The following is a 25,674-nucleotide window of genomic DNA, read 5'->3' as shown; positions in this document are numbered from 1 at the left end:
TCTAACCTGTTTGTAGAGTTTTTTTGTGAGGGCTCACATGACTCTTGAAGAGATAAGCTTGCTTGGTATTCCACTTTATTTGTGGGATACCACTTGGAGATTTATTCTGATTACTTGTACTGACTTGCTTTCTTTGATGGTGCTAGCTCGAGAGATCTCTGGGTTTCTTGTTTCCTTAGTTGCTGTTACTTCGGATCCTTATCCGAGTGGTAGATCTCTTGATCCTTTTACATATTCCCCACATTTTACCGTTTTCTTAGCTAGAAGACCTCGATAGGAGGCAATGTTTTTGTGTGTTTACTTTTGTGCCTAAATACCTCCATGAAGAGGCAATTGACGGATAAAAGGGATTAGGGATCAATCCCCCGTTATTCAGTGTGTCGTTCTTTATGCTCACACTACGTGTCGATGCTTCTAAACAAAAAACCTGAGATCTTTTGTCCGGTCGGTCAGTGGAGAGGGTTCCACCTTTCTGAATCCCCACTTTTTTGTCATGAGCTCACCCCGTCCAGGGTTAAGAGCTATGAGGTCTTACCCTCATTACCCTTGTGATCTGCTCACCCTGACATTCAATGTCAGTGGTTAAGAGCCCGTTTGAGTACCCTTCCATGGCTTGTTTGTCGAGGTTGATATGACCCATCTTGACTAAAGCCCTACCCGCGCGTGTTTGAGCCTCCTTGTTGGCACGTTTACTTTATGCATGTTTGTTTTGTATGGTGTGATTGTCTCCCCATAGGATTGCCAGGCTTCGTATAGTCTCTCGTTTGCATGTCAATTAAGGTAGCACGATTCCTTCGTCTAGGACTTCCTTTTTGCATGAGCATTCCTAAAAAACACTAACAAACTCATTGACTTTTCTTCTCCTAAGAACACGTTAACTCCTTCTACTACAGGAGAGTAAGTCTCCAAATGTCGAGCATCCGGTAGATTGCGTAGTAACGTCGTTCACCTAAAAAACACAAAACAAACAAATAGGTCAGCCGAACTACGGCAACTCTGATTCTCATGTTCAGATGAGATACGTAGGCACAAGATGCGATGTCTTGCCGAGTTTCCCTTTTGACTAACGACTAACAACTAATCCTTGTCTATTTTTACCTTCGTTGCGATTCTTTCCTCTCGCCCTCGTTGCGATCGAGACCTTCCTTTTCTCTTGCCCTAGTTGCAATCGATACCTTTGTTCCCGTAGTTAGCCGAACTAAGTTTTGCTCTGATTCTCATTCCAGATGAGATACGTAGGCATAAGACGCGATGTCTTAGCGAGCACACTTATCTTTAACCCATAGGTAGCCGAGCTACGAAGACTCTGATTCTCATATTCAGATGAGATACCTATGCAGTGGATGCGACATCCTTGCGAGTCATTTTCTTTTGACCCATCTTTTAGTAAATAGTACATTAGATAAACCCACACCCGTTAGACGAGAACAACAAGAGTGGATCCCGTAGAGTACTACGGATGCGTAGGGGTGCTAATACCTTCCCTTCACATAATCGACTCCCGAACCCAAGATTTGGTTGCGAGACCTTGTCTTTTCCTTTCCTTTTTCTAGGTTTACTTCGAGCGTTTCCTTTCCCTTTTTTTGGGATAAATAACGCATGGTGGCGACTCTTCTGTCATTTCTTTTCTCGCCGGTTGTTTTTTCGCATACTATATTTTTAGGCTGCGACAGCTGGCGACTCTGCTGGGGACTACGGTTTTCCTAAGCGAGTCCCTCCTAGCTTTTGTAGGTTTCTTGTTTGTTGGGTGTTTATTCTTTGTACAGTTATTTATTTTTCAGCATTTACCTGCGTTACCTTATTGCATTCATGCACATATGTTTGCCTGTATCTGTTGGCTCCGCTGCTGGTTCTGTTTGTTGGGATGGGTTGTTCTATGAGAGATAAGCCCACTACCCAGGCTTGAGAGTACACACATGTTTTAGAGTGGATAGTCATGAGGCTTGCGTGGCATGTTGCTACGTTAAGTCGTTCATGAAGACCCACACCCAGACGAGGTTTCTTTTGGATATATTCTGTCCTACGGGTGTTCCGTAACGACATGATGTTCCTTTAGAAATCGTCGACTCTGGTGACCATTTCCCGAGAACTCAGTCGAGGCCTCTTCTCCGAGACGCGTTTATGTTAGCTTTGGTGGGCGCATTCTCGCTGCTCAACCCGAGGACCCCGAGACTGGGAACTTGCTTTAGGATATCCTGTTGAGGGGAGTCAGTGGAGGTCTTTTATCCCGTAATAATGCCAAACCTTCAGTGGTAAACGTATTATTCTCGACTGAAGGGCCGAAGTTGACGAACTTCTGTTCTTAGAACCTACCAGTGAGGGGCGGGTTAAATTCAGGAAACCTTAACCTTCAACCAACCCGGATTTCTGGAGCAGAGTTTTGATCTTGTATTATGTTCCTCAGTGGGTTTCTCTTCAGACAGTGCAACCCGACAGATGTTCAAGCAGATACAGCAGTCCTGTTTCCCATGTCATTGCATTGCATCACATCATTTTGCATTCATATCATTTAACACATGTTTATCTATTACTAGGGGTTTACATCTTCCTCTTGATTCCGGTCGGGGTTTTCTGGTTCCCTTAAGATGGATATTGGCAGAAAGAGACATGTCGCCTACAAGTTTCCTGTGGTTTGCTTGGAGCCTATTCAACAGCTGATGAAGTTAATGGATCACGGTTCTCTAGAAGGATTCCGGAAGGATTATGGTTTGATTCTAAGTTTCGTCACGACTCTCTCCGGAGATCAACATGATGCTCTCTTTACATTGTTGCAGTTCTATGACCCTCCATTGAGGTGTTTTACATTCCCAGATTATATTTTGGTCCCTACTTTGGAGGAGGTTGCTAGTTTTCTCAGAGTTCCTATCAAGCCGCAGTTGCTATTCTACAGTTCCGAGTTTCTACCCGATCTCAGCATGGTCGCTTCAGCCACATATTTGGGGAAATCAGTCTTGAAGTCTAATATGTGTCAAAAGGGAGGAGTTAGTGTTTTTCATCTGAGTTTCTTAGTGGGAGAAGCAAAGAAGAAGCTTGAAGATGGTGATAAGAAGGGTTTCAATGTTGTGTTGGCTCTTTGTGTGTACGGGATTGTCCTGTTCCCTAATGTGGCGAAATTTGTGGACATAGACGCCATACGCCTCTTCGTGTCGAGAAATCCGGTGCCAACCCTGTTAGGAGATTTCTTTCATTCAGTGCATCACAGGAATGAGAATAGAAGGGGAGGATTGGTGAATTGTTGTGCGCCTTTGTTTTATAAGTGGTTTGGTTCCCACCTACCCAAGTCAGGAGCGTTCGTTGATGTCAAGAACTCGTTGAGTTGGTCAAAGAGACTGATTGGGATAAGAGCTAAAGATATTTCTTGGTGGTCAGACCGGAGCTTGCTTCGGGAAGATATTATTCATAGTTGTGGGAACTTCCCGAATGTACCATTGGTAGGAAGAAGAGGAAGTATCAACTACAATCCTTCTTTGGCAGTCAGACAATTTGGATATGCTTTAAGAACTCCGCCTTTGGAAAAAGATGTGGAAGAATCTCTGTTTTGCCATTCTTCATCTGAGTTGACTGTATCCCGTAAGGCAGCTGAGGCTTGGCTCAAGGTGATCAAGAGAGGAAGGACCGTGCTTGGAAGAGGAGATTGTAGAACTTACCCTCCGTATGAAGAGTGGCTTCAAGGAAGAGTCAAAGAGTTTGGTCTGCCGTTTCCTATTGAAGAACCTTTGTATCCATCTACTCCTAAGCAGTCAACAATGGTGAGCCGAGAGGAGTATGACAAATTGAAGAGTGCCATGAAGGAGCTTCAAACTGAAAACTCGGAGTTAAGTGTGAAGCTGCAAGACTGTATGCATCAATTCCATGAGGCAGAATATCAAAAGGGGGAAGCCGTCAGATTGCAAAGAGAAGCAGAGAGGAAATTATTTGTGAAGGTGGACTTCTTCAGGAAGACAGACAAAGCCCTGGGATCATCCGGTTCTGAGTTGAGGCGAGTCAAGCAGCAGTTAACAGATGCTCATGGTAAGTTAGCTGGTTGGCAAGAGCAATGGGATACATTTTCAGCTTCTAGGAAGGTAAAGGAGGAGGAGATGGTGGCCTAATTGACCGGTCAGATGGAGAAGTTGAAGATTTTGCTGAAGGAGAAGAACCATGAGCTGCTGTGCGCTCGTTCAACCAATGGCTATATCACAGATCAACTCAACAAAGCACAAGGACAGATTGAGGAACTCAAAGTGCTGGCAGGTTTGAAGAAATCCAGACTTGAAGAGGTATTCAGAGAAGATGACGGAAATTACTACAGAGAGCACATCGACGAGTTGGATAGATTTATTCACAAGAGGAATCTGCTTATCCGGCATTTGACAAAATTTCCAGATCATCCTGACATAGTGGCATTACTGGCTGAAGTTAGGAGTAATCCTTATGGGTTGTATACAGGAGGCTGATTCCTGATTTTTGTTCCTCTCTTTACTTATTGTATTGTAGTGATGATCCACAGGCTTGTCCCTTCTTGAACTCATTTATATGATGGTTTTCCTTATTGCATCTTGATCTCAGAAGTTTATCCACAACTCGATCTTCTTGCGCTTTCTGTCTTATGTGAGATTGGAATCAAGGGGGTAGAATACCCGTTGGAATTGATAAACATGTCATTGCATTTACATATTCATTCGCATATCTTGCATAACAAGTACCGCTGCGGTGTTCTCATATTATTTGGTGTTCCACTAGCAGGATAGCTGATTCAGGCATTCGCCGGTACGATACCCGCAGAAACCACCAGAGAGTAATGCAAAGCCTACAAGCAGAGCTCGCCGAGATGAAGATCCGCATGAACCAATTCATGGATATGGTCCAGGGGGTGGCTCAGGGACAGCAAGAGCTCAGGCAAATGATGCAAAGGAATCCCGCCACTACTCAACCAGAGACGTTGACTGATCCTCCAGCTGGAGAGGTTAATGGACCCAGTGGACCGGGGCCTATCCCGATCCTACATGTCAACCTAGATCAACAACCTATTCATGATGGTCAGGACGATCAAATCCCACTGCTTCAGGAAGACTTTGGCATGGGACATGGCATGGACCCCATGTTTAGAAGATTAGAGGAGAGGCTGAAGGCAGTGGAAGGACAGAATCCTCTGGGAGTAGACGTTGCTGACTTAGGATTGGTCCTAGGCGTGAGGGTGCCACCGAAATTCAAGGTCCCGATATTTAACAAATACAGTGGCAACTCTTGCCCAAAGACCCATGTGCAAGCCTATTTCCGTAAAATGGTTGTATACTCTGATGATGAAAAGCTGCTCATGTATTTCTTCTAGGACAGTCTAGCTGGGGCATCCCTGGAATGGTATATGAGGTTGGACAAAGCCCACATCCGCTGCTGGAGGGATTTGGCTGAGGCTTTCATGAAGCAGTATCAGTATAATACAGACATGGCTCCGGACAGAACTCAACTTCAGAATCTGTCTCTTAAAAGCAATGAGTGCTTCAGGGAATACGCTCAACGCTGGAGGGAGACAACTTCCCGTGTTCAACCTCCTATGTTGGAGAAGGAAATGGCTAACATGTTCATGAACACTCTGCCCGGACCTTACTTGGAGCGCCTGGTGGGTTGCAATGCCTCCAATTTTGCTGATGTAGTCTCTACCGGCGAGAGGGTGGAGAACTATTTGAAGACATGCAAGATCCAAGGTGGAGTTGGATCTTCATCCGGGGTGAAGAAGTCGTTTATTCAGGGACAGAAGAGGAGAGAAGGGGATGCAAATGCCATATCTTCTTATCAAAACAGGGGTAACCAGAGGAATAACTTTCAGAACCATCATCAACAACCGTACATTGCGGCTGTGACCATTTCAGTTGCAGCACCACTACAACAACCACCACAACATCAGCAAACTCAGTACCAACAACAACAACCGGGTAACAGACCCGCCTATCAACAGAGGCAAAGGATGATGGACCGGCGTTTCGACACTCTTCCAATGTCGTACGCTCAGTTGCTTTTGTAGTCTCCAACAACTACAACTGGTGCAGTTACGCACTCTGGCTCCTCCCATTGGTAGACTTCCGGTGGGTTACGATGCCAACGCTAGGTGTAGCTTCCACTCTGGGGCACCTGGCCACGATATTGAGAACTGCAAAGCTTTTAATCATGTAGTTCAAGACCTCATAGATTCAAAGGCTCCGATGTTTTGGATGTTTATGTTTCAATGAATGAGATTTCAAAGTATGACTATGATGTTGCTATTATCACCATTTTCTACCCGACTAATCAGATCAATGTACCAGAAGCGCAACCAGTGCCACAAGCGCGACCATCTGTTATGACTATCACGACCCCTGGTCCTTTACCTTTCACCAGCGAAAGGGCCATTCCTTGGCATTATGGGGGGAGTGTGTACACGCACGATCATGTGGTGGAACGGCCACTGAAACCAGAAGAGGTGCAGAATCAGAAGTCTGAATCTGAGGTGGAAACAAAAGATCCCGCAGTGGACAATATTGGTGGAATCGGGCGATTCACCTGGAGTGGTAGACTGTTCTCACCACCCGTTACCCAAACCGATAGTGCTGATGCTGCGGCGAAAGCCAAAGGCAAGCAAGTTGTGAATCAGGGTGCCTCTGCACCCCAGGCTGGTTCTGAGCCCACTTTTGCGAAGGATGTGGATGAGCTTTTGAGAATTATAAAGAGAAGTGACTACAAGGTAGTCGATCAGTTGATTCAGACTCCGTCTAAGATATCCATTATCTCACTCCTATTGTGTTCGGAGGCGCACAGGGAAGCACTGCTGAAAGTCCTAAATGTTGCATATGTGCCTCAGGAGATCTCAGTGAACCAACTGGAAGGAATCGTTGCAAATGTTCATGCAAGCAACGGGTTAGGTTTTACTGATTCTGACTTAACACCAGCTGGACGCAACCATAATAAGGCTTTGCACATCTCGATGGAATGCAAAGACACCGTGTTATCCCATGTTCTGGTGGATACAGGTTCCTCTCTCAATGTGCTACCCAAGAGAGCCCTGTCAAGGTTGGATGTAGAAGGTTTGATCTTGAAGCCTTCAGATCTTATTGTGAGAGCCTTTGATGGTTCTAAGAGGTCGGTATTCGGAGAGGTAGAATTGCCAATTCAGATTGGATCACAAACCTTCAACACCGTCTTCTATGTGATGGATATCAGTCCTTCCTATAGTTGCTTGTTGGGTCGTCCTTGGATCCACAATGCTGGGGCAGTCTCTTCTACTTTACATCAGAAGATTAAATTCCCAGTCAATGGAAGGGTTATCACCGTTTGTGGTGAGGAGGACATTTTGGTCAGTAACCTGTCTACGTTCAAGTATGTAGAGGTAGAAGGTGAATTTCATGAGACCCTATGTCAGGCCTTTGAGGCAATTCAGATCAAAGATGCAGCTCCGGTGGAAGAAGTTAAAGCGGGTGCCTCTATCTCGTCTTTCAAGCAGGCACATGCCTTGGTAGATTCAGGTATTGCTCCCGGTTGGGGACGTCTGTTGGAGTTACCAATGAAAGAAGCAAAGTTTGGGATTGGGTATCAGCCAGCTCTGACTTCTACAACTTCAACACTTCAGACTCTTCAGGGGCCGATTACTTTCTCCAGCGCTGGCATCATTCAGTATGGCCAGGTCTCTGCGGTCAACGATGAAGATGAGGATAGTGATTGCGACATTGACAACTGGGTGCGTCCGAGGATCCCGGGTGAAGTCATCAACAATTGGTCTTCTGAGGAGATTGTCCAAGTCACTTTTCTGGAGGAGTAATTTTTCTTGTTTATTCATGCTTGTCTAAGTCTTACGTTCCGCCCAGGGCGTAATGACTCATTGTAGGGCTCATCTATGCGAATAACTGCATTTTTATCATAAATAAATGACGTCTTTTTGCATTCAAAATTTTGTTCACTGTTTTTCTATTTTTGCAGTTTTCAAAAATCAAAAAAAAAATATCTGGCAATGTTTTGTTTAGTTTTCACCTTTTTTCACACTCATAAGCACATACCGTCACTCATGCAGATGCACATCACCGGATCCTATTGATAACGGTTCTGCTATGGCTCGCTTCGACTTTGAAAATCCGATCTTTCAAACTGAAGAAGAGGGTGATGAAGACTGTGAACTCCCTGAAGAACTTGCCAGGTTGTTAAAACAGGAGGAAAGGGTCATTCAACAGCATCAGGAGTCTACTGAAGTGATTAATCTCGGCACCGAGGACGCCAAGAAAGAAATCAAGATAGGGGCTTCTTTGGAAGACGATGTGAAGAAGGGGTTGATTGAATTGCTGCAAGAGTATGTTGATATCTTCGCCTGGTCTTATCAGGACATGCCCGGGCTTGACACAGACATCATGGTACACCACTTGCCTCTCGAAGAAGGTTGTCCTCCGGTCAAGCAGAAGCTCAGAAGAACAAGACCAGAGATGGTTGTCAAGATAAAGGAAAAAGTGCAAAAACAGTTGGATGCAAGGTTTCTAGCAGTCACCAATTATCCGCCATGGGTTGCAAACATTGTTCCAGTACCTAAGAAGGATGGAAAGGTACGGATGTGCGTTGACTATCGGGATCTGAACAGAGCTAGCCCTAAGGATGATTTCCCATTACCTCACATTGACGTTTTGGTGGATAACACGGCTCTGTTCTCGATATTCTCCTTCATGGATGGCTTTTCTGGCCATAATCAAATCAATATGGCGCCAGAAGACATGCAGAAGACAACATTCATAACCCCATGGGGCACCTTCTACTACAAGGTGATGCCGTTTGGTCTGAAAAATGCTGGAGCGACATATCAACGAGCGATGGTGACTCTTTTCCATGATATGATTCATCATGAAATCGAGGTTTATGTTAACGATATGATTGCCAAATCTCAGACAGAAGAAGAACATTTGGTGAATCTGCAGAAACTGTTTGAGCGTTTGAGGAAATTCAAGCTGAGGCTTAATTCGAACAAGTGCACTTTTGGGGTGAGATCTGGAAAGCTGTTGGGTTTTATTGTTAGTGAAAAAGGGATTGAGGTGGACCCGGCCAAAGTGAAAGCGATACAGGAAATGCCTGAGCCAAGAACAGAGAAACAAGTCCGTGTTTTTTAGGGAGGTTGAACTACATTGCAAGGTTCATCTCTCACCTAACAGCCACGTGTGAGCCAATATTCTAATTGTTAAGAAAAGATCAGGCTATCGGTTGGAATGATGATTGCCAGAGGGATTTCGAGAAGATAAAAGAGTATTTGTATAATCCCCCTATCCTCATGCCTCCAGTCCCAGGGAGACCGCTGATTATGTACTTAACAGTACTCGATAATTCCATGGGTTGTGTTCTCGGTCAACACGACGAGACAAGTAGGAAAGAGCATGCCATCTACTACCTGAGTAAAAAATTCACAGATTGCGAGTCGAGATACTTAATGCTTGAGAAGACATGTTGTGCACTTGCATGGGCTGCTAAGCGATTGAGACAATACATGCTGACTCACACAACCTTATTGATCTCCAAGATGGATCTAGTCAAGTATATATTCGAGAAGCCAGCTCTCACCGAAAGGGTTGCTCGTTGGCAAATGGTACTGACAGAATACGACATCTAATATACATCCCAGAAAGCCATCAAGGGGAGTATTCTGTCAGAATATCTTGCTCAACAGCCGGTTGAAGATTACGAGCCGATGAAGTTTGATTTTCCAGATGAAGACATCATGTTCCTCAAGATGAAAGTCTGCGAAGAGCCAGTTGTTGAGGAGGGACCTGATCTAGATGAAAAATGGACTTTAATGTTTGATGGGGCCGTCAATGCCAGAGGAAGTGGAATTGGTGCTGTCATTACTACTCCGAAAGGTGCCCACATGCCTTTCGCCGCTCGTATGACTTTTGAGTGCACCAATAATGAAGTTGAGTATGAAGCCTGTATCTTGGGTATCGAGCAAGCCATTGATTTGAGAATCAAGACTCTGGACATCTTTGGAGATTCAGCTCTAGTGATCAATCAAGTGAATGGTGATTGGAATACTCTCCAGCCTAATCTGGTCCCCTACAGAGATTACACGAGAAGACTGTTGACTTTCTTCACAACAGTAAAGCTATATCATATACCTCGTGACGAGAACCATATGGCAGATGCTCTTGCTACTCTATCCTCCATGATCAAGGTGATTCGGTGGAACCATGTTCCCAGGCTTGATGTTATGCGCCTTGATAGGGCCGCGTATGTGTTTGCTGTTGAACTGGTAGTTGATGACAAGCCATGGTATTACGACATCAAGTGCTTTATGAAGAATCAAGAGTACCCTGCAGGGGCATCCAACAATGATAGAAAGACTTTGAGAAGATTGGCAGACAGGTTCTTCTTGAACAAAGATGATGTCCTGTATAAGAGGAACTTCGACATGGTTTTGCTCAGATGCATGGATAGACACGAAGCAGACATGTTAATGCAGGAAGTTCATGAAGGCTCCTTCGGTACTCATGCCGGAGGACATGCAATGGCTAAGAAATTGTTGAGAGCGGGTTATTACTGGATGACCATGGAATCTGATTGTTTCAAATATGCTCGGAAGTGCCATAAATGCCAGATTTATGTTGATAAGGTACATGTGCCGCCAAACCCTTTGAATATGATGTCTTCTTCATGACCTTTTGCTATGTGGGGCATTGATATGATTGGAAAGATTGAACCGACTGCTTCCAATGGGCATCACTTCATCCTTGTTGCCATCGACTATTTCACCAAGTGGGTCGAAGCAGCGTCGTTCGCGAAGGTCACCAGACATGTGGTTGCCCGATTCATTAAGAAAGAAATCATTTGTCATTATGGGATTCCAGAAAGAATCATTACTGATAATGGTTCTAATCTCAATAATAAAATGATGAAGGAGTTGTGCCAGAACTTCAACATTCAGCATCACAATTCTTCCCCTTATCGCCCTAAGATGAACAGTGATGTCGAGGCAGCAAATAAGAACATAAAGAAGATTGTGCAGAAGATGGTCGTCACGTACAGAGATTGGCATGAGATGCTACCCTTCGCCTTGCATGGGTACCGTACTTCAGTACGTACATCGACCGGGGCAACCCCTTACTCCCTTGTGTATGGTATGGAAGCAGTCCTACCTGTTGAAGTGGAGATTCCTTCTCTAAGAGTCCTGTTGGATGTCAAGTTAGACGAAGCTGAATGGATTCGGATAAGGTTCAATGAGTTGAGTCTTATCGAAGAGAAGCGAATGGAAGCCATTTGTCATGGGCAGTTGTATCAGAGTCGGATGAAGAGAGCCTTTGATCAGAAAGTGCGACCTCGATGCTTCCAAGTTGGAGATTTAGTGTTGAAAAGGATCCTTCCTCCTCAAACAGATCACAGGGGCAAGTGGACTCCTAACTATGATGGACCGTACATTGTCACCAAGGTTTTTGATGGTGGAGCCTTAATGCTTGCAACTATGGATGGTGAAAACTTCACTTCCCCTGTGAACTCAGACGCAGTTAAAAAATACTTCGCATAAAATAGATCCGCTGGACAATAAAAAGAATAGTCCAGGCAAAAAATGGGCATCCCGACGAACCAAGAAAATGAAAAGGTTCGGGCAAAAATTAGGGATTAAAAATGAAAAGATTGTGCACCCGGTAAGTTGAAAACCTGAAAGGGCAAGTTAGGCAAAAATGGGTATCCCGGTGGATTGAAAACCCGAAAGGGCGATCCAGGCAAAAGTTAGGGATTAAGCGAATGACTGCGTTCTGATTAGTTCTGAATATCATCTCGTGTCGATAACCGGAAACTTCTGAAGGATGGAAAACAGTCCAATCACCTTTTTCGGAAAGCTGATCATCTAGAGGATCTTGAAGACGAGAGGGTCATAGCAGAATTGGAACCCAATAGAAATCCATTTCACATTGCCATTAGATTAATTTCTGTTTTTATCTGTTGTGCAATTACCTCTTTCTAGGGATTGCTTCCTCATGTAAATGCCTATTCAGAGGCCACTCAATCAATAAAATCATGTTATTCAGTACATCTCTGTGTTCATTTTCATTTTACTGTTTTGTTTGCAAAAATGACGTCCGAATTTTTGATAAACATTGCATCATGAAACATAAGAGCTTTACAGGTACGTGCTCAATAATCATTGAAAATTGCTGTAAGTTTTAAGTGCTTTGGATCGTCTATTCAGAACAGGTACACTCGGGGCATTTCCTTAAGGTCCCCAGCAGATGATCGCGGATGTTTTCCTCAACAGTTGGTATTTGGTATCTTATCCCTGCAGAGCTGGTCCGAGCGTTGGATTCTTCAATCCTCAGCAGGCTCCCACTGTTGTACTTTGCCAAGAAGGTGTTTCAGACCATACACTCCCCAGTAGAGTTGACAGTGCCAGACTGTATATCCCCAGCGGAGTTGATAGTGTCAGACTGTATCTTCTCAGCAAAAGCGGCTGCTCCTTAGAGTTCGATGCCAGATCGATGATCTCGACGCTAGATCCATGGTCTCTTTCCTTGAAGCAGAATCTCGGTACCGTATCGGTGTTTGCTTCCCCTGCTAAGTCGTCTCGCTCACAGATTATGGTTGCCAGAACCACTGTAGCTTTTCTCAAACAGCAAGTTTTCAGTGCCATTCTCTCCCTAGTCAGAGCCTCAGTATTTTATTATTTGCCAGAACACCGTGTGGCGGATTATCTGCCCATAAAGTTCTTTGTGTTGTGCATCTCCAACGGCCTTGCCAGGGTCCAGAAGATTGTGATCATTTCCCCAGCAGAACTCCTTGCCTCATCTTGGCATTCTATCTAATCAAGCATTTTTCATCCCTGCATGTAGAATCATATTGCATTGCATCCTCCCAAATTGCATAGCATTTCCATTTTCATGGAGCATTATGCCATTGAAAAATTCAAACATGCGCATGTAAAGCATAAGGCACTCTCGGTATCCCAAGTGATAAGCCAGAAGTTGTTTCCAGTACTCAGGGGTCGTTGACCCACGCGCCGCCTCAATTATCATTTTCCCTATTTCTGCCGATGCTGACAGGCATGAAAATTTTCCGGTATTCAGACCGAAGTGGCATTCAGGCCAAATTTCCGGTATTCAGACCGAAGCGGCATTCAGGCCAATTTTCCGATGTTCAGATCGAAGAAGTTTCCGACGTTCAGTTCGATGCAACTTGTGGCATTCAGGCCAGGTTTCCGGTATTCAGACCGAGGTGGTATTCAGGCCAATTTTCCGGTATTCAGACCGAAGCGGCATTCAGGCCAATTTTCCGATGTTCAGATCGAAGAAGTTTTCGACGTTCAGGTCGATGCAACTTGTGGCATTCAGGCCAGGTTTCCGGTATTCAGACCGAGGTGGTATTCAGGCCAGTTTTTCCGGTATTCAGACCGAAGTGGCATTCAGGCCAGTCTCTCGGTGTTCAGACCGATATTAGTAATCTCATATCTTCCGATGCTCAGATCGAAGTCATTTCCAATATTCAGACTGATGAGCGGCATTCAGGCCATGGTTATTTCTGTGTTACCATTTATTTTGGGAACCAGGTTAACATTCTTTTTTGGTATTCAGACCGACTCTCACCGTACCAGACGGATTCTTCTTTCAAGACCATCTCTTTGCCGATTCTTACAGGCATTGTTACTTCACTTCACTTCAGTGCAAATTTTCAGGCTTTTATTGTATTCAATCCCTTGATACCTCGAAAGTGCAAAAGCCGTTGCTATCTTCTTTTCGGGTCTCCAGTTGATTGAATAGGGGCAGCTGTAGCACCTCAAATTTGCCCCCCTCATTCATACATTCATTTTTAGGTCATTTAGCATTTCATATTGCATTTCATCATGTCAATCAGAATTAGCTCCAAGAAGCTTGAATATCATCCAAGACACTTTGTGGGTTCTATCTGGGTGATCAGTCAACACAAGGGAATGACTTGAGTTACTTCCAACATGTTCAAACAGGGTCTATTCATCATTCAAAACGCTAATCTTGAAGGAGCAAAGGCCTGTTCCTGAGCTGTCATGCTCGCTAGGCGAGCAGAATGGTTCGCTTAGCGAGGCTGAACTGTCATGCTCGCTAGGCGAGCAAATCCTTCGCTAGGCGAAGCGCACACGTTTTAAAAAATAAAAAAAAAATATAACAGAAAAATCTTGGACTTTGACCTCTCTCATTTGAGCCCACAAAGCCACGAAAATCAGGTTATTAATTCTAGACTTCCATCTCCCAAAAAAAAACCCTGACCTAAGGAGAGAAGAGAAATAGCCAGAGAAGAAGCTAACAGAATTCAGAGCAGCCTCCGAACACTGAAGGAAAAACTCATTTGCACAGAATCACCTCTATCGATCCTCTCTCATACAGAGACCCTAAGATTGCTTTGCAAACCCAACCAGGAAATTCAATTTCATTCGATCTCTCCAATCAGGTTTGCCTTATTCCCATTATTTTATGCTTTCAATTTGAAATTTCTAAATGTATGAGGTATTATGGTGAATTGGGAAGAGTGGGTATCGTTAGGTTTTGCCCATAGGTTTAGATATGCATGAATGTGTAAAACAATGCCTTGAATGTTTAATTGTTTAATTTCTGAAATGTGTACCATAAGGTTTGGGGTTACCGAAATCGGACTGTTATCAAGGAAGAACCCAGAACCCGCATGCATTCGCTAGCACCTCGCTAAGCGAATATGTAGCGAAGCTTCGCTAGCACCTCGCTAAGCGAAGCAGTAGTGAGCGTGACAGAAGTTATTTTTTTGCTCTTTAATCTGTTTGGTGTTTGTTAGGACATGCCTTCTCTTGCATCCGTGCACTGTTTACCTGATGCTTTGTTGTCATGTTTCTTTTGTTTGGGGCAACTCTTGATTGCACCCCATGTTGTTTCTCTAACCTGTTTGTTGAGTTTTTTTGTGAGGGATCACATGACTCTTGAAGAGATAAGCTTGCATGGTATTCCACTTTATTTGTGGGATACCACTTGGAGATTTATTTCGATTACTTGTACTGACTTGCTTTCTTTGATGGTGCTAGCTCGAGAGATCTCTGGGTTTCTTGTTTCCTTAGTTGCTGTTACTTCAGATCCTTATCCGTGTGGTAGATCTCTTAATCCTTTTACATATTCCCCAAATTTTACCGTTTTCTTAGCTAGAAGACCTCGATAGGAGGCAATGTTTTTGTGTGTTTACTTTTGTGCCTAAAGACCTCCATGAAGAGGCAATTGACGGATAAAAGGGATTAAGGGTCAATCCCCCGTTATTCAGTGTGTCGTTCTTTATGCTCACACTACGTGTCGATGCTTCAGAACAAAAAACCCGAGATCTTTTGTCCGGTCGGTCAGTGGAGAGGGTTCCACCTTTCTGAATCCCCACTTTTTTGTCATGAGCTCACCCCGTCCAGGGTTAAGAGCTATGAGGTCTTACCCTCATTACCCTTGTGATCTGCTCACCCTGACGTTCAATGTCAGTGGTTAAGAGCCCGTTTGAGTACCCTTCCATGGCTTGTTTGTCGAGGTTGATATGACCCCTCTTGACTAAAGCCCTACCCGCGCGTGTTTGAGCCTCCTTGTTGGCACGTTTACTTTATGCATGTTTGTTTCGTATGGTGTGATTGTCTCCCCATAGGATTGCCAGGCTTCGTATAGTCTCTCGTTTGCATGTCAATTAAGGTAGCACGGTTCCTTCGTCTAGGACTTCCTTTTTGCATGAGCATTCCTAAAAAACACTAACAAACTCATTGGTTTTTCTTCTCCTAAGAACACGTTAACTCCTTCTACTACAGGCGAGTAAGTCTCCAAATGTCGAGCATCCGGTAGATTGCGTAGTAACGTCGTTCACCTAAAAAACACAAAATAAACAAATAGGTCAGCCGAACTACGGCAACTCTGATTCTCATGTTCAGATGAGATACGTAGGCACAAGATGCGATGTCTTGCCGAGTTTCCCTTTTGACTAACGACTAACAACTAATCCTTGTATGTTTTCGCCCTCATTGTGATTCTTTCCTCTCGCCCTCGTTGCGATCGAGACCTTCCTTTTCTCTTGCCCTAGTTGCAATCGATACCTTTGTTCCCGTAGTTAGCCGAAGTACGTTTTGCTCTGATTCTCATTCCAGATGAGATGCATAGGCATAAGACACGATGTCTTAGCGAGCACACTTATCTTTAACCCATAGGTAGCCGAGCTACGAAGACTCTGATTCTCATATTCAGATGAGATACGTATGCAGTGGATGCGACATCCGTGCGAGTCATTTTCTTTTGACCCCTCTTTTAGTAAATAGTACATTAGATAAACCCACACCCGTTAGACGAGAACAACAAGAGTGGATCCCGTATAATACTACGGATGCGTAGGGGTGCTAATACCTTCCCTTCGCATAATCGACTCCCGAACCCAAGATTTGGTTGCGAGACCTTGTCTTTTCCTTTCCTTTTTCCAGGTTTACTTCGAGCGTTTCCTTTCCCTCCTTTGGGATAAATAACGCACGGTGGCGACTCTTCTGTCATTTCTTTTCTCGCCGGTTGTTTTTTCGCATACTATATTTTTAGGCTGCGACACATATCCATTCATCGGAATGGACCATGAAGATCCGTATACCCATCTCATCAAATTCTATGAGATTGCGGGTTCTACGGGAATAGAGGAAGCGGGTGAAGAAGCATTATTCAAGAGAATGTTCTCACATTCCTTAGTGGGAAAGGCGAAAGAGTGGTATCTTAATCAAGCACCAAGAGTGATGACGGATTGGAATTTGTTAGAAGAAAAGTTTCTAGAAAGATATTTTCCTCAATCTCGATTCATGGAAGCCAAAACGGCTATTGCAGTATTCACTCAAGGGAGCAACGAGTCTCTAAACGAGGCTTGGGAAAGATTCAAGTCAATGTTGAGAAAATGTAAAGGTCATGGTTTTGATGAACTCACTCAAATCCACATTTTTCTAAATGGGCTCCAATCGACTCACAAAACACTTTTGGATGCTACCGCGGGTGGCTCTCTTATGTCAAAGAACGCGGAAGAGGCGAAAGTCATTATTGATCGGATGACACTCAATGATCGTCAAAGTCAACATGATCATAGTACTTCACAAAGGAAACCGGGAGTTCTTGAATTAAATACCAATGATGCTATTCTTGCCCAAAACAAGTTACTTTCTCAACAAGTGGAGTTACTCACTCAACAAATGTCCAAACTTCCACAACAAATGAAGGAAATTCAAGGATCTCAAGCTAGACATCAAGTGGCATGTTGTGAACTATGTCAAGGAGATCATCCAACCGGTTATTGCCCTCCATTGGAAGAAGTGAGTTATGTGAACAACCAAAATCAAGGTTATCAAAGGCAACCTCCACCCCACAACAACTCATATCAAAGGAACAACCAAGGCTATCAACAATCAAGATTCAATAACCAAAATTTTCAGCAACAAAGTCCATATCAAAATCCAAATTCTCAAGTCCAACAATCACAAGGCGGAAGTTCAAAGCTAGAAGATACTCTCACACAATTCATGAAAGCCTCCATGGCAAACCAAAAGAGCAATGAGGCAGTTATCAAAAATTTGGAGAATCAAGTAGGCCAACTCGCGAAGCATTTGTCGGAACAACAATCAGGTTCTTCTTTCTCCACCAACACTCAAACCAATCCAAAGGAGCATTGTAAAGCACTTGTTACTAGAAGCGGTAAAGAGGTGACAAGTGGAAGAAGTGAAGATGTTGCAGTAGAGGATGATATGAACGTCGTAACTGAAAATGAAGAGAACGAAGTGGTGGTGGAACATGAAAAGAAAAAAGAGGCAGAAACTGTTCAGTTCACGCCGCGATCCCCTTTGGCGCCGCGAAAAGAGCAAGGTCAGAATAGTTCAGCAGAACAGGAGGGTGAAGCAGGTGAGAAGAAAGAAGCAGAGCCAAGAAAGAAGAAAAAGGAGATAAAGGAGTGAGTGCTATTCCAGCTCAACATCTACCTTACCCGCACGCACCATCAAAGAAGGAGAATGCTAGACACTATGCACGGTTTATGGATATATTTAAGCAACTTCAAATAAATATTCCATTTACCGAAGCATTAGAGAAAATGCCAATCTTGCTTGATGCACGTTGTAGCGCCATAATCCAAAAAACTCTACCAAGGAAGGAATCTGATCCGGGCCGAGTCGTTTTACCAGTGACCATTGGAGGCACTTACATTGGCAATGGTTTGGTCGATTTGGGATCTAACATCAATTTAATTCCCTTATCCATTGTTAAAAGATTGGGGAATGTTGAGGTGAAATCTACGAGGATGACTTTACAACTAGCCGATAAGTCTACCACTTCACCATATAGAGTTGCTCAAGATATGCTAGTGAAGGTGGACAAATTCTTGTTTCCGGTAGATTTTGTGGTAGTGGACATGGATGAGGATCATGATGTTCCTCTAATTCTTGGAAGACCATTTATGAAAATAGCCCGAATGATGATTGACATTGATGATGGACTCATGAAAGTAAGAGTGCAAGATGAAGAGGTAACTTTCAATCTCTTTAAAGCCATGAAGCACCCTAATGACAAGCATGACTCTTTCCGAATCGATGCCACCGAGGAGGAAATCGTGGAGGTTGCAAATCAAGTGCATCTTTCTAATCCGTTAGAGAGATATCTTATAGGAGCTTACAATGTTTTAACCGAAAATGAAGAAAAAGAACTTGAAGCAATTTTGCATGAATTGGAGTCTTACGGAGAGATTGCTTATCATGAGGAGAAAAATGAGGACTTGAATGTGGAAGAGCCAAAATTAGAGTTGAAGATGCTACCTCCACACTTGAAATATGTGTTCCTTGGTGATGATTTCACTAAACCGGTGATCATTAGTAATGCCTTGTCCACAAAAGAGGAGCATAAATTGATACAAGTGCTAAAAAAGAATGAAGGTGCAATAGGGTGGGTATTATCCGATTTAAAGGGTATTAGTCCGGCTTATTGCATGCATAAGATCATGATGGAAGAAAATTACAAACGCGTTGCACAACCTCAAAGGCGCTTAAATCCATAAATGAAAGAAGTGGTGAGAAAAGAAGTTGTCAAACTATTAGAGGCCGAAATGATTTATCCTATCTCCGATAGTGAGTGGGTGAGTCCGGTGCAAGTAGTCCCAAAGAAGGGTGGTATGACGGTTATTAAAAATGATAAAAATGAGTTGATTCCAACAAGAACGGTAACTGGATGGAGGATGTGCATTGACTATAGAAGGCTAAATCAAGCTATAAGGAAAGATCACTTCCCGCTACCTTTCATGGACCAAATGTTAGAAAGGTTGGCCGACAAGAATTTCTATTGTTTCTTAGATGGTTATTTGGGTTACAACCAAATTTCGGTCAATCCGGCGGATCATGAGAAAACGGCTTTTACATGTCCTTTTGGCATTTTTGCTTACCGAAGAATGCCTTTTGGATTGTGTAATGCACCGACAACATTTCAACGGTGTATGCAAGCAATATTCTCGGATTTGATCGAAGAATGCATTGAGGTGTTTATGGATGACTTTTCCATTTATGGGTCGTCCTTTGACTTATATTTGAAAAATCTTGATGTGGTTTTGGAAAGATGTGTGGAAACAAATTTAGTGCTCAATTGGGAGAAATGCAATTTTATGGTCACCGAAGGTGTTGTTCTTGGTCACAAAATCTCTTCCGAAGGGCTAGAAGTTGATAGAGCAAAGGTAGAAGTCATTGAAAAACTACCACCTCCAACAAACATCAAAGGAATAAGAAGCTTTCTTGGACATGCTGGATTTTATCGAAGATTCATCAAAGACTTCTCAAAAATAGCAAAGCCCTTGAGTAATTTGCTCAACAAAGGTACGCAATTTATTTTTGATGAGTCGTGTCTAAAAGCATTCCTTGAGTTAAAAGAAAAGTTAGTCACCGCACCCATAATCGTTGCACCTAATTGGACACTTGATTTTGAACTTATGTGTGATGCAAGCGATTATGTGGTTTGTGCAGTTTTGGGTCAAAGAAGAGCTAAAATTTTTCATGCCATCCACTATGCTAGTAAAGTTTTAAATGAGGCACAAGTCAATTATGCGACAACCGAAAAGGAGTTACTAGCTATAGTGTATGCATTGGAAAAGTTTAGAGCTTACTTGATCGGGTCCAAAGTTGTAGTTTACATCGACCATTCGGCAATCAAGTATTTGCTAGCCAAGCCGGATTCCAAACAAAGACTAATTCATTGGATTTTGTTATTACAAGAATTTGATTTGGAAATCCGGGATAAAAAAGGTTCCAAAAACTTGGTAGCGGATCATTTGTCCCGTTTGTTTAATGTGGAAATTATAAATAAAGAAGAAGAAGTGGGGGAAGAATTTCCAGATGAAAAGCTTTATGCGATTCAAGTGAGGCCTTGGTTTGCCGATTTTGCTAATTATAAGGCAACCGGTTTGACACCGGAAGACCTCACTAGTAATCAAAGAAATAAATTTTTAGCGGATGCAAAGTATTATGTGTGGGATGACCCGTATTTGTTCAAAGCGGGTGTGGACAACATTTCAAGAAGGTGTGTGACACTTGAAGAGTCGAAAGACATCCTTTGGAATTGTCATAACTCTCCGTATAGAGGTCATTATAGTGGTTTGTGAACAGCCACTAAAGTCCTCCAAGCGGGATTTTATTGGTCGTCCGTGTTTAAAGACGCACATGAACATGCAAAGAATTGTGACACATGCCAAAGAAGCTGAGGGATAGCCAAACGAGATGAAATGCCCCTAACCAACATGTTGGAAGTGGAAGTCTTTGATTATTAGGGCATTGATTTTGTTGGCCCATTTCCTTCTTCTTTCTCTAATGAGTATATTCTTGTAGCTGTTGACTTTGTGTCAAAGTGGGTGGAAGTAATTGCTTCACCTAAGGCCGACTCCAAAACCATGATAAGATTTCTAAAGAAAAACATATTTTCACGTTTTGGTGTGCCTATGGTGTTAGTAAGAGATGGGGGATCACATTTTTGCAATACACCCTTGGAAAAAGTTTTGGAACATTATGGTGTAAAGCATAAAGTGACTACTCCTTACCATCCACAAGAAAATGGTCAAACGGAAGTGTCAAATAGAGAAGTAAAAAGGATACTTGAAAAAACTGTTTCGAGCTCAAGGAAAGATTGGTCTTCAAAATTGGATGAAGCTTTGTGGGCGTATCGTACCGCCTACAAAGCTCCTATTGGACTAACCCCGTTTCAGATGGTTTATGGGAAGACTTGTCATCTCCCGGTAGAGATGGAACATAGAGCACTTTGGGCTCATAAATTCTTGAACTTTGACTCCACTCTAGCCGGTGAGAAAAGAAAAGAACAACTTCATGAATTAGAGGAATCAAGGAACAATGCTTACCACTCAAACAAACTTTACAAGGAGAAGGTGAAAGCATACCATGATGGAAAGGTCTGTTACAAAGAGTTCAAATTTGGACAAATGGTGCTCCTTTTTAATTCAAGACTCAAGTTGTTTCCGGGTAAGTTGAAGTCCAAATGGTCGGGACCGTTTGTAGTGAAAGAGGTGCGAGATTATGGAGCCATTATGGTTGAGGACCCAAAGTCAAAAGAAAGCTGGATTGTGAATGGGCAAAGATTAAAAGTCTACCATGGTGGAGAAGTAAACCGAGACGTCTATGTCGTTTCGCTCACCGGACCGTGAAGTATCATCGAACCGTCGAGCTTAAACGACGTTAAACAAAGCGCTTGTTGGGAGGCAACCCAACTTCGTAAGCCTGCATTTCAATTTTTGTTATTTCAGTTATGCAATATATTATGTTTTGGTTTTCTAGAGAAGAATGGAGGTCTGTCCAATTTCCAGCAATTTTTTGAAAATTCCTTCAGTTCGCCCCGCAAACTGAATGGAAAATTAATGTTTGCGCCGCGAACTGAGCGTGGCAGACCCTTTTAATTTCTGTTTTGTGTTACTTTTGTTTCCTTATTATATTTTGTAACTTCATATCTCTCTTCACCACTTTCACTCTCTCACTTCCAAATTCAAAGTTAACCCTCTCAATCTCAATAATCCCAATTTTTTTTAGCAAGAATCAATTTAATCTACTTCTCACATTAAGGTATGTTCACTCTTTTTCCCTTTTTCCTTCTTTGCCTCTTATCAAAGTGAACTAGGGTAATTTGTAGAGAATGATTTGTTTGTTGAAATTCACTTTGCATGTGTAGAGATGCTTCAAATTAGGATAGGTTAAGAGTTTATGGTGTCAATTGTGAAAAAAATTTGAGCAGTAGGAAAACTCTAGAGCTGCTGATTTTTCTGGTTTTCGTAGGGATCGCGCCGCGAACTGGGAAAATTTCAGCTTCAATTTTTGTTGATTATGTATGCTGACTTCAATCTTGGCTATTGTGTGGTTTCTTGTGATTTTATTGCAAATGTCTAAACGCACAAAAACAGTTAGCTCCGGTCCTTCAAGATCCGTGCGAAGATTCATTAGTGATAAGCACGAGGAAAGGTTTGAAAAACCGATTAAGAGAACCATTCAGTCAGAAAGATTCATTCGTTTGTCACCAGGTGGCAACTATAGGAAGCTGGTGGTAAACTTTGAAAGGAGAAAGTGGAGCAAAATATGTGAGCCGGAACCGGAGATCAACTACGACATTGTGCGTGAGTTTTACGCCAATGCTCTTCAGTTGGAGGAAGGAGTAGCATATCATTACCAAACCAGGGTGAGGGGGAAGATCATAACCTTCAATAGGGATGCAAACAACGCTTATTTGGGTCATCCTCTCACTTTGGCGGATGATGGGCGGTGTGAATACCATGCCAAAGAAATGGCCAATGATTGGGATATTCCTACTGTTAGTGCTCACCTGTGCCTTGAGGGAAGGATATTTGATTTGAATGATCAAGGATTTCCAAAGTCTTGGAAGAGGGAGAATCTGAGTTTTGAAGCAATGGCTTACTTGGTTCTTTTATTGAACAACATTCGGCCACGGAGCCATAGCACCACAATTCCACTAGATGTCGGTTGCCTGTTGTATTATATCATGATTGGGAAATCAGTGGGTGTGGCGTCTATCATCGCGGGGGAGATGCGAAAAGTGGCGACTAGTGGAACCAAGTTCGGAGGGAAAGCCGATGTGCTCACGTATCCGGGGCTGATTATGGAACTTTACCGAAAGGCAAATGTGCCCATTCTGGATGAGGTGCACCTTTCCATTACCTGTGTAATTAATGATGCATTTTTGAATAGGTTCTGCCAGAGTCAAATGGATAGAGCTGAAGGAGCAGGCACTTCTTCTTCTAGACCCTACGCCCGTAGTACACCAGCCTTTGATCAGATGGCGTTCGCCACCTATTGCTGTGAAATTTTTAAGGCTTCCAGGAGGTCTCAATCATTCCTATTTGATGATATGCAGCAGCAGTTTCAGAATACCTTCTTAGCGCCCGAAGCACGCACTTTTCCGACTCAGGCGGAGTAATTGGCCTAAGGGTAGACCAACATTTATGGGGGGTGCAGGAGGTAATGGTCAAGCTAGTGCTGCAGGTCATGATGAAGACATGGAAGATGTCCTTGGGTCCGTAGGCGGTGGAGTTGATGAGGAGGATTGAAGACTTTGTTTTGAGTAGTATTAGATTTTTATTTGTTAGGTTTTTATTATTATTGTTTTTTATGTTTTTAAGTATGGTTGTACTTTTGGTGGCTCTCGTTTCACCGTAAACTTTGGTTTTGTTAATTGCATGGATCTTTATTGTGAGGTTTAATTGTGTGTCTATGAACTTTGGTATGCCCCATTTGTTTGTTTAACTTTTCTTATTCTTAAGTTAAGCTTGAAGGAACCAAGTGATGCTTGCAAGGAAGGAAGCGTAGGACACTTCGAGTGGTGATGATAAGAATTGGTTGTCGGCATTTCAAGGTACACTTTAATGCTTTCTATACTTAACATGAATAGTTTGATGGTGTGTTGCAAATTTCATATCATAAATTCCTTGAGATACATGGCAATTTTGAATCAAAGTTGAACTTAACCAATTGTGAGGTAGCTTTCCATTGTGCACTAAATGCGGGAGACCGAATATTATTTCAATTCATTCTTATCATGCTAAATCATGCATTAGTCTATTTTTGTGAAAATTATGAATATGATAGAGGTATTGTTTGTTATTGAGAAAAACCACTTGGCCAACAAGTTTTGAATCAACTAACCTTGTGAGGAGTGATCCTTAGTTTAACCCCTTTGAGCGTGTTTTAGGTTTCATTTGATTGATAAGTGCAAATTCCATTGAAAATATTACGAATAAATGAATCCTAATTTTTTTCGTGTCAATTGAACCTTCAACCGAATTTGGTTTCAATTTTTGTCTTTTGCCTATGTCTAAGTATGGAGCATTATTGCATAAATTTTGTTTTGAAGTCTAAAGTTGGGGAGAATATCTTAGAAGAGTTGATAAAAACTTGAAAAATTGGTGTTTTAAAAATAAATAAAAAGGTGAAAGTATGAAAAGAAACAAGAAGAATAAGTCACCTTTGAAATTATGGAGCAAAGAAAAAGAAAATAAAGAAAAAACAAAAAGAGAGCTCATGGTTGTGTTGATTTTGAAAAATAAGAAAAGAAGAAAAATGGGGATAAAAAAATTGAATTTGTTGTTGAGTTTGAATTTATGGGAATGCTCCCTTGGGATAGGCATTTTTGTTTGAATTCTCTTAATAATATCCTTTCTTTGTAACCCAAGCCACATTACAACATTTGAAAGACCTCTTGATTCTCAATTTTTCACATGATTTAGTGTTTGCTTTGATAACCGCATGATTCGAGTTGATTTTGATTTAACTGTTCGGATGAGTGAAAGAAAACCCTCATGTTTATTCATCATTATTATGATGTGTGTGTAGGTTTTATTCAATTTTGACATGTATTGCTTTGAATTCATTGGTATGTCAATTGCACCCAACCATTGTTCTTATTCATGTTTTGTCTAGCATTGAGGTAAGTGGATTGAGAAAGGGCCGTGCACTTTTGAATCATTTGAGTGTCTTTGGTTAATCCTTGTTTCATTCTATTGTTTCATTACTTTGCCTACTTTGGTGAAAACTTTTGTTTAGGGACAAACAAAATGATAAGTTGGGGAGAGTTGTTAGGGACCAATTATCACTACTTTTCATATATTATTATTGGTCCCTTTTACCATTTTCTTATTGAATTACACACTTTTATTCTCACAATTTAGTAAATATGCAATTAAGTTTATTTTAATTATGTTTTGAGTAGAGATTTCACTTATTTGTTAGTTTTGTAGAAATTTTGGACAAGAGAGCATTAGATTGCATAAGCATAATTTGGAAGGAGTTTGATGGGCATTTTGGAAGCATTTGAAGAACAAAGCTTGGAAGAAATGGTGTGAAGGAAGCTTGTAATGCAAAGAAGCTGAAATTCCTTCAATTCGCGCCGCGACCAAGGTTGGCGCCGCGAACCCTGCGAAGACAGCAAGCTTCCTAATCATTCTGGGCCACTTGTTATGTTTTAAACCCAACTTAAGTGTGACAGTTTTAGGACATTTTGAGATCACTTTTCTGTTTTAGACCAAAAGGAGATATTTAGGGAAAGTTTGAACTCTTTAAACACACAATGGGAGAAAAGGATAGATTATTTATCACAAGTTAGGGAGAAGAAAAACAGAGGCTATTTTGTGTATTCCATTTGCTGTCAAACATGGTGATGAGGAGCTAAATCCCATTTTGTCAAGATTGGAGGTAGTAGCTATCCC

This window comes from Lathyrus oleraceus, chromosome 1 (assembly GCF_024323335.1).
Source record: "Lathyrus oleraceus cultivar Zhongwan6 chromosome 1, CAAS_Psat_ZW6_1.0, whole genome shotgun sequence".
In the NCBI taxonomy this organism is placed as follows: Eukaryota; Viridiplantae; Streptophyta; class Magnoliopsida; order Fabales; family Fabaceae; genus Lathyrus; species Lathyrus oleraceus.
Note: the sequence above shows the minus strand (reverse complement) of the source record.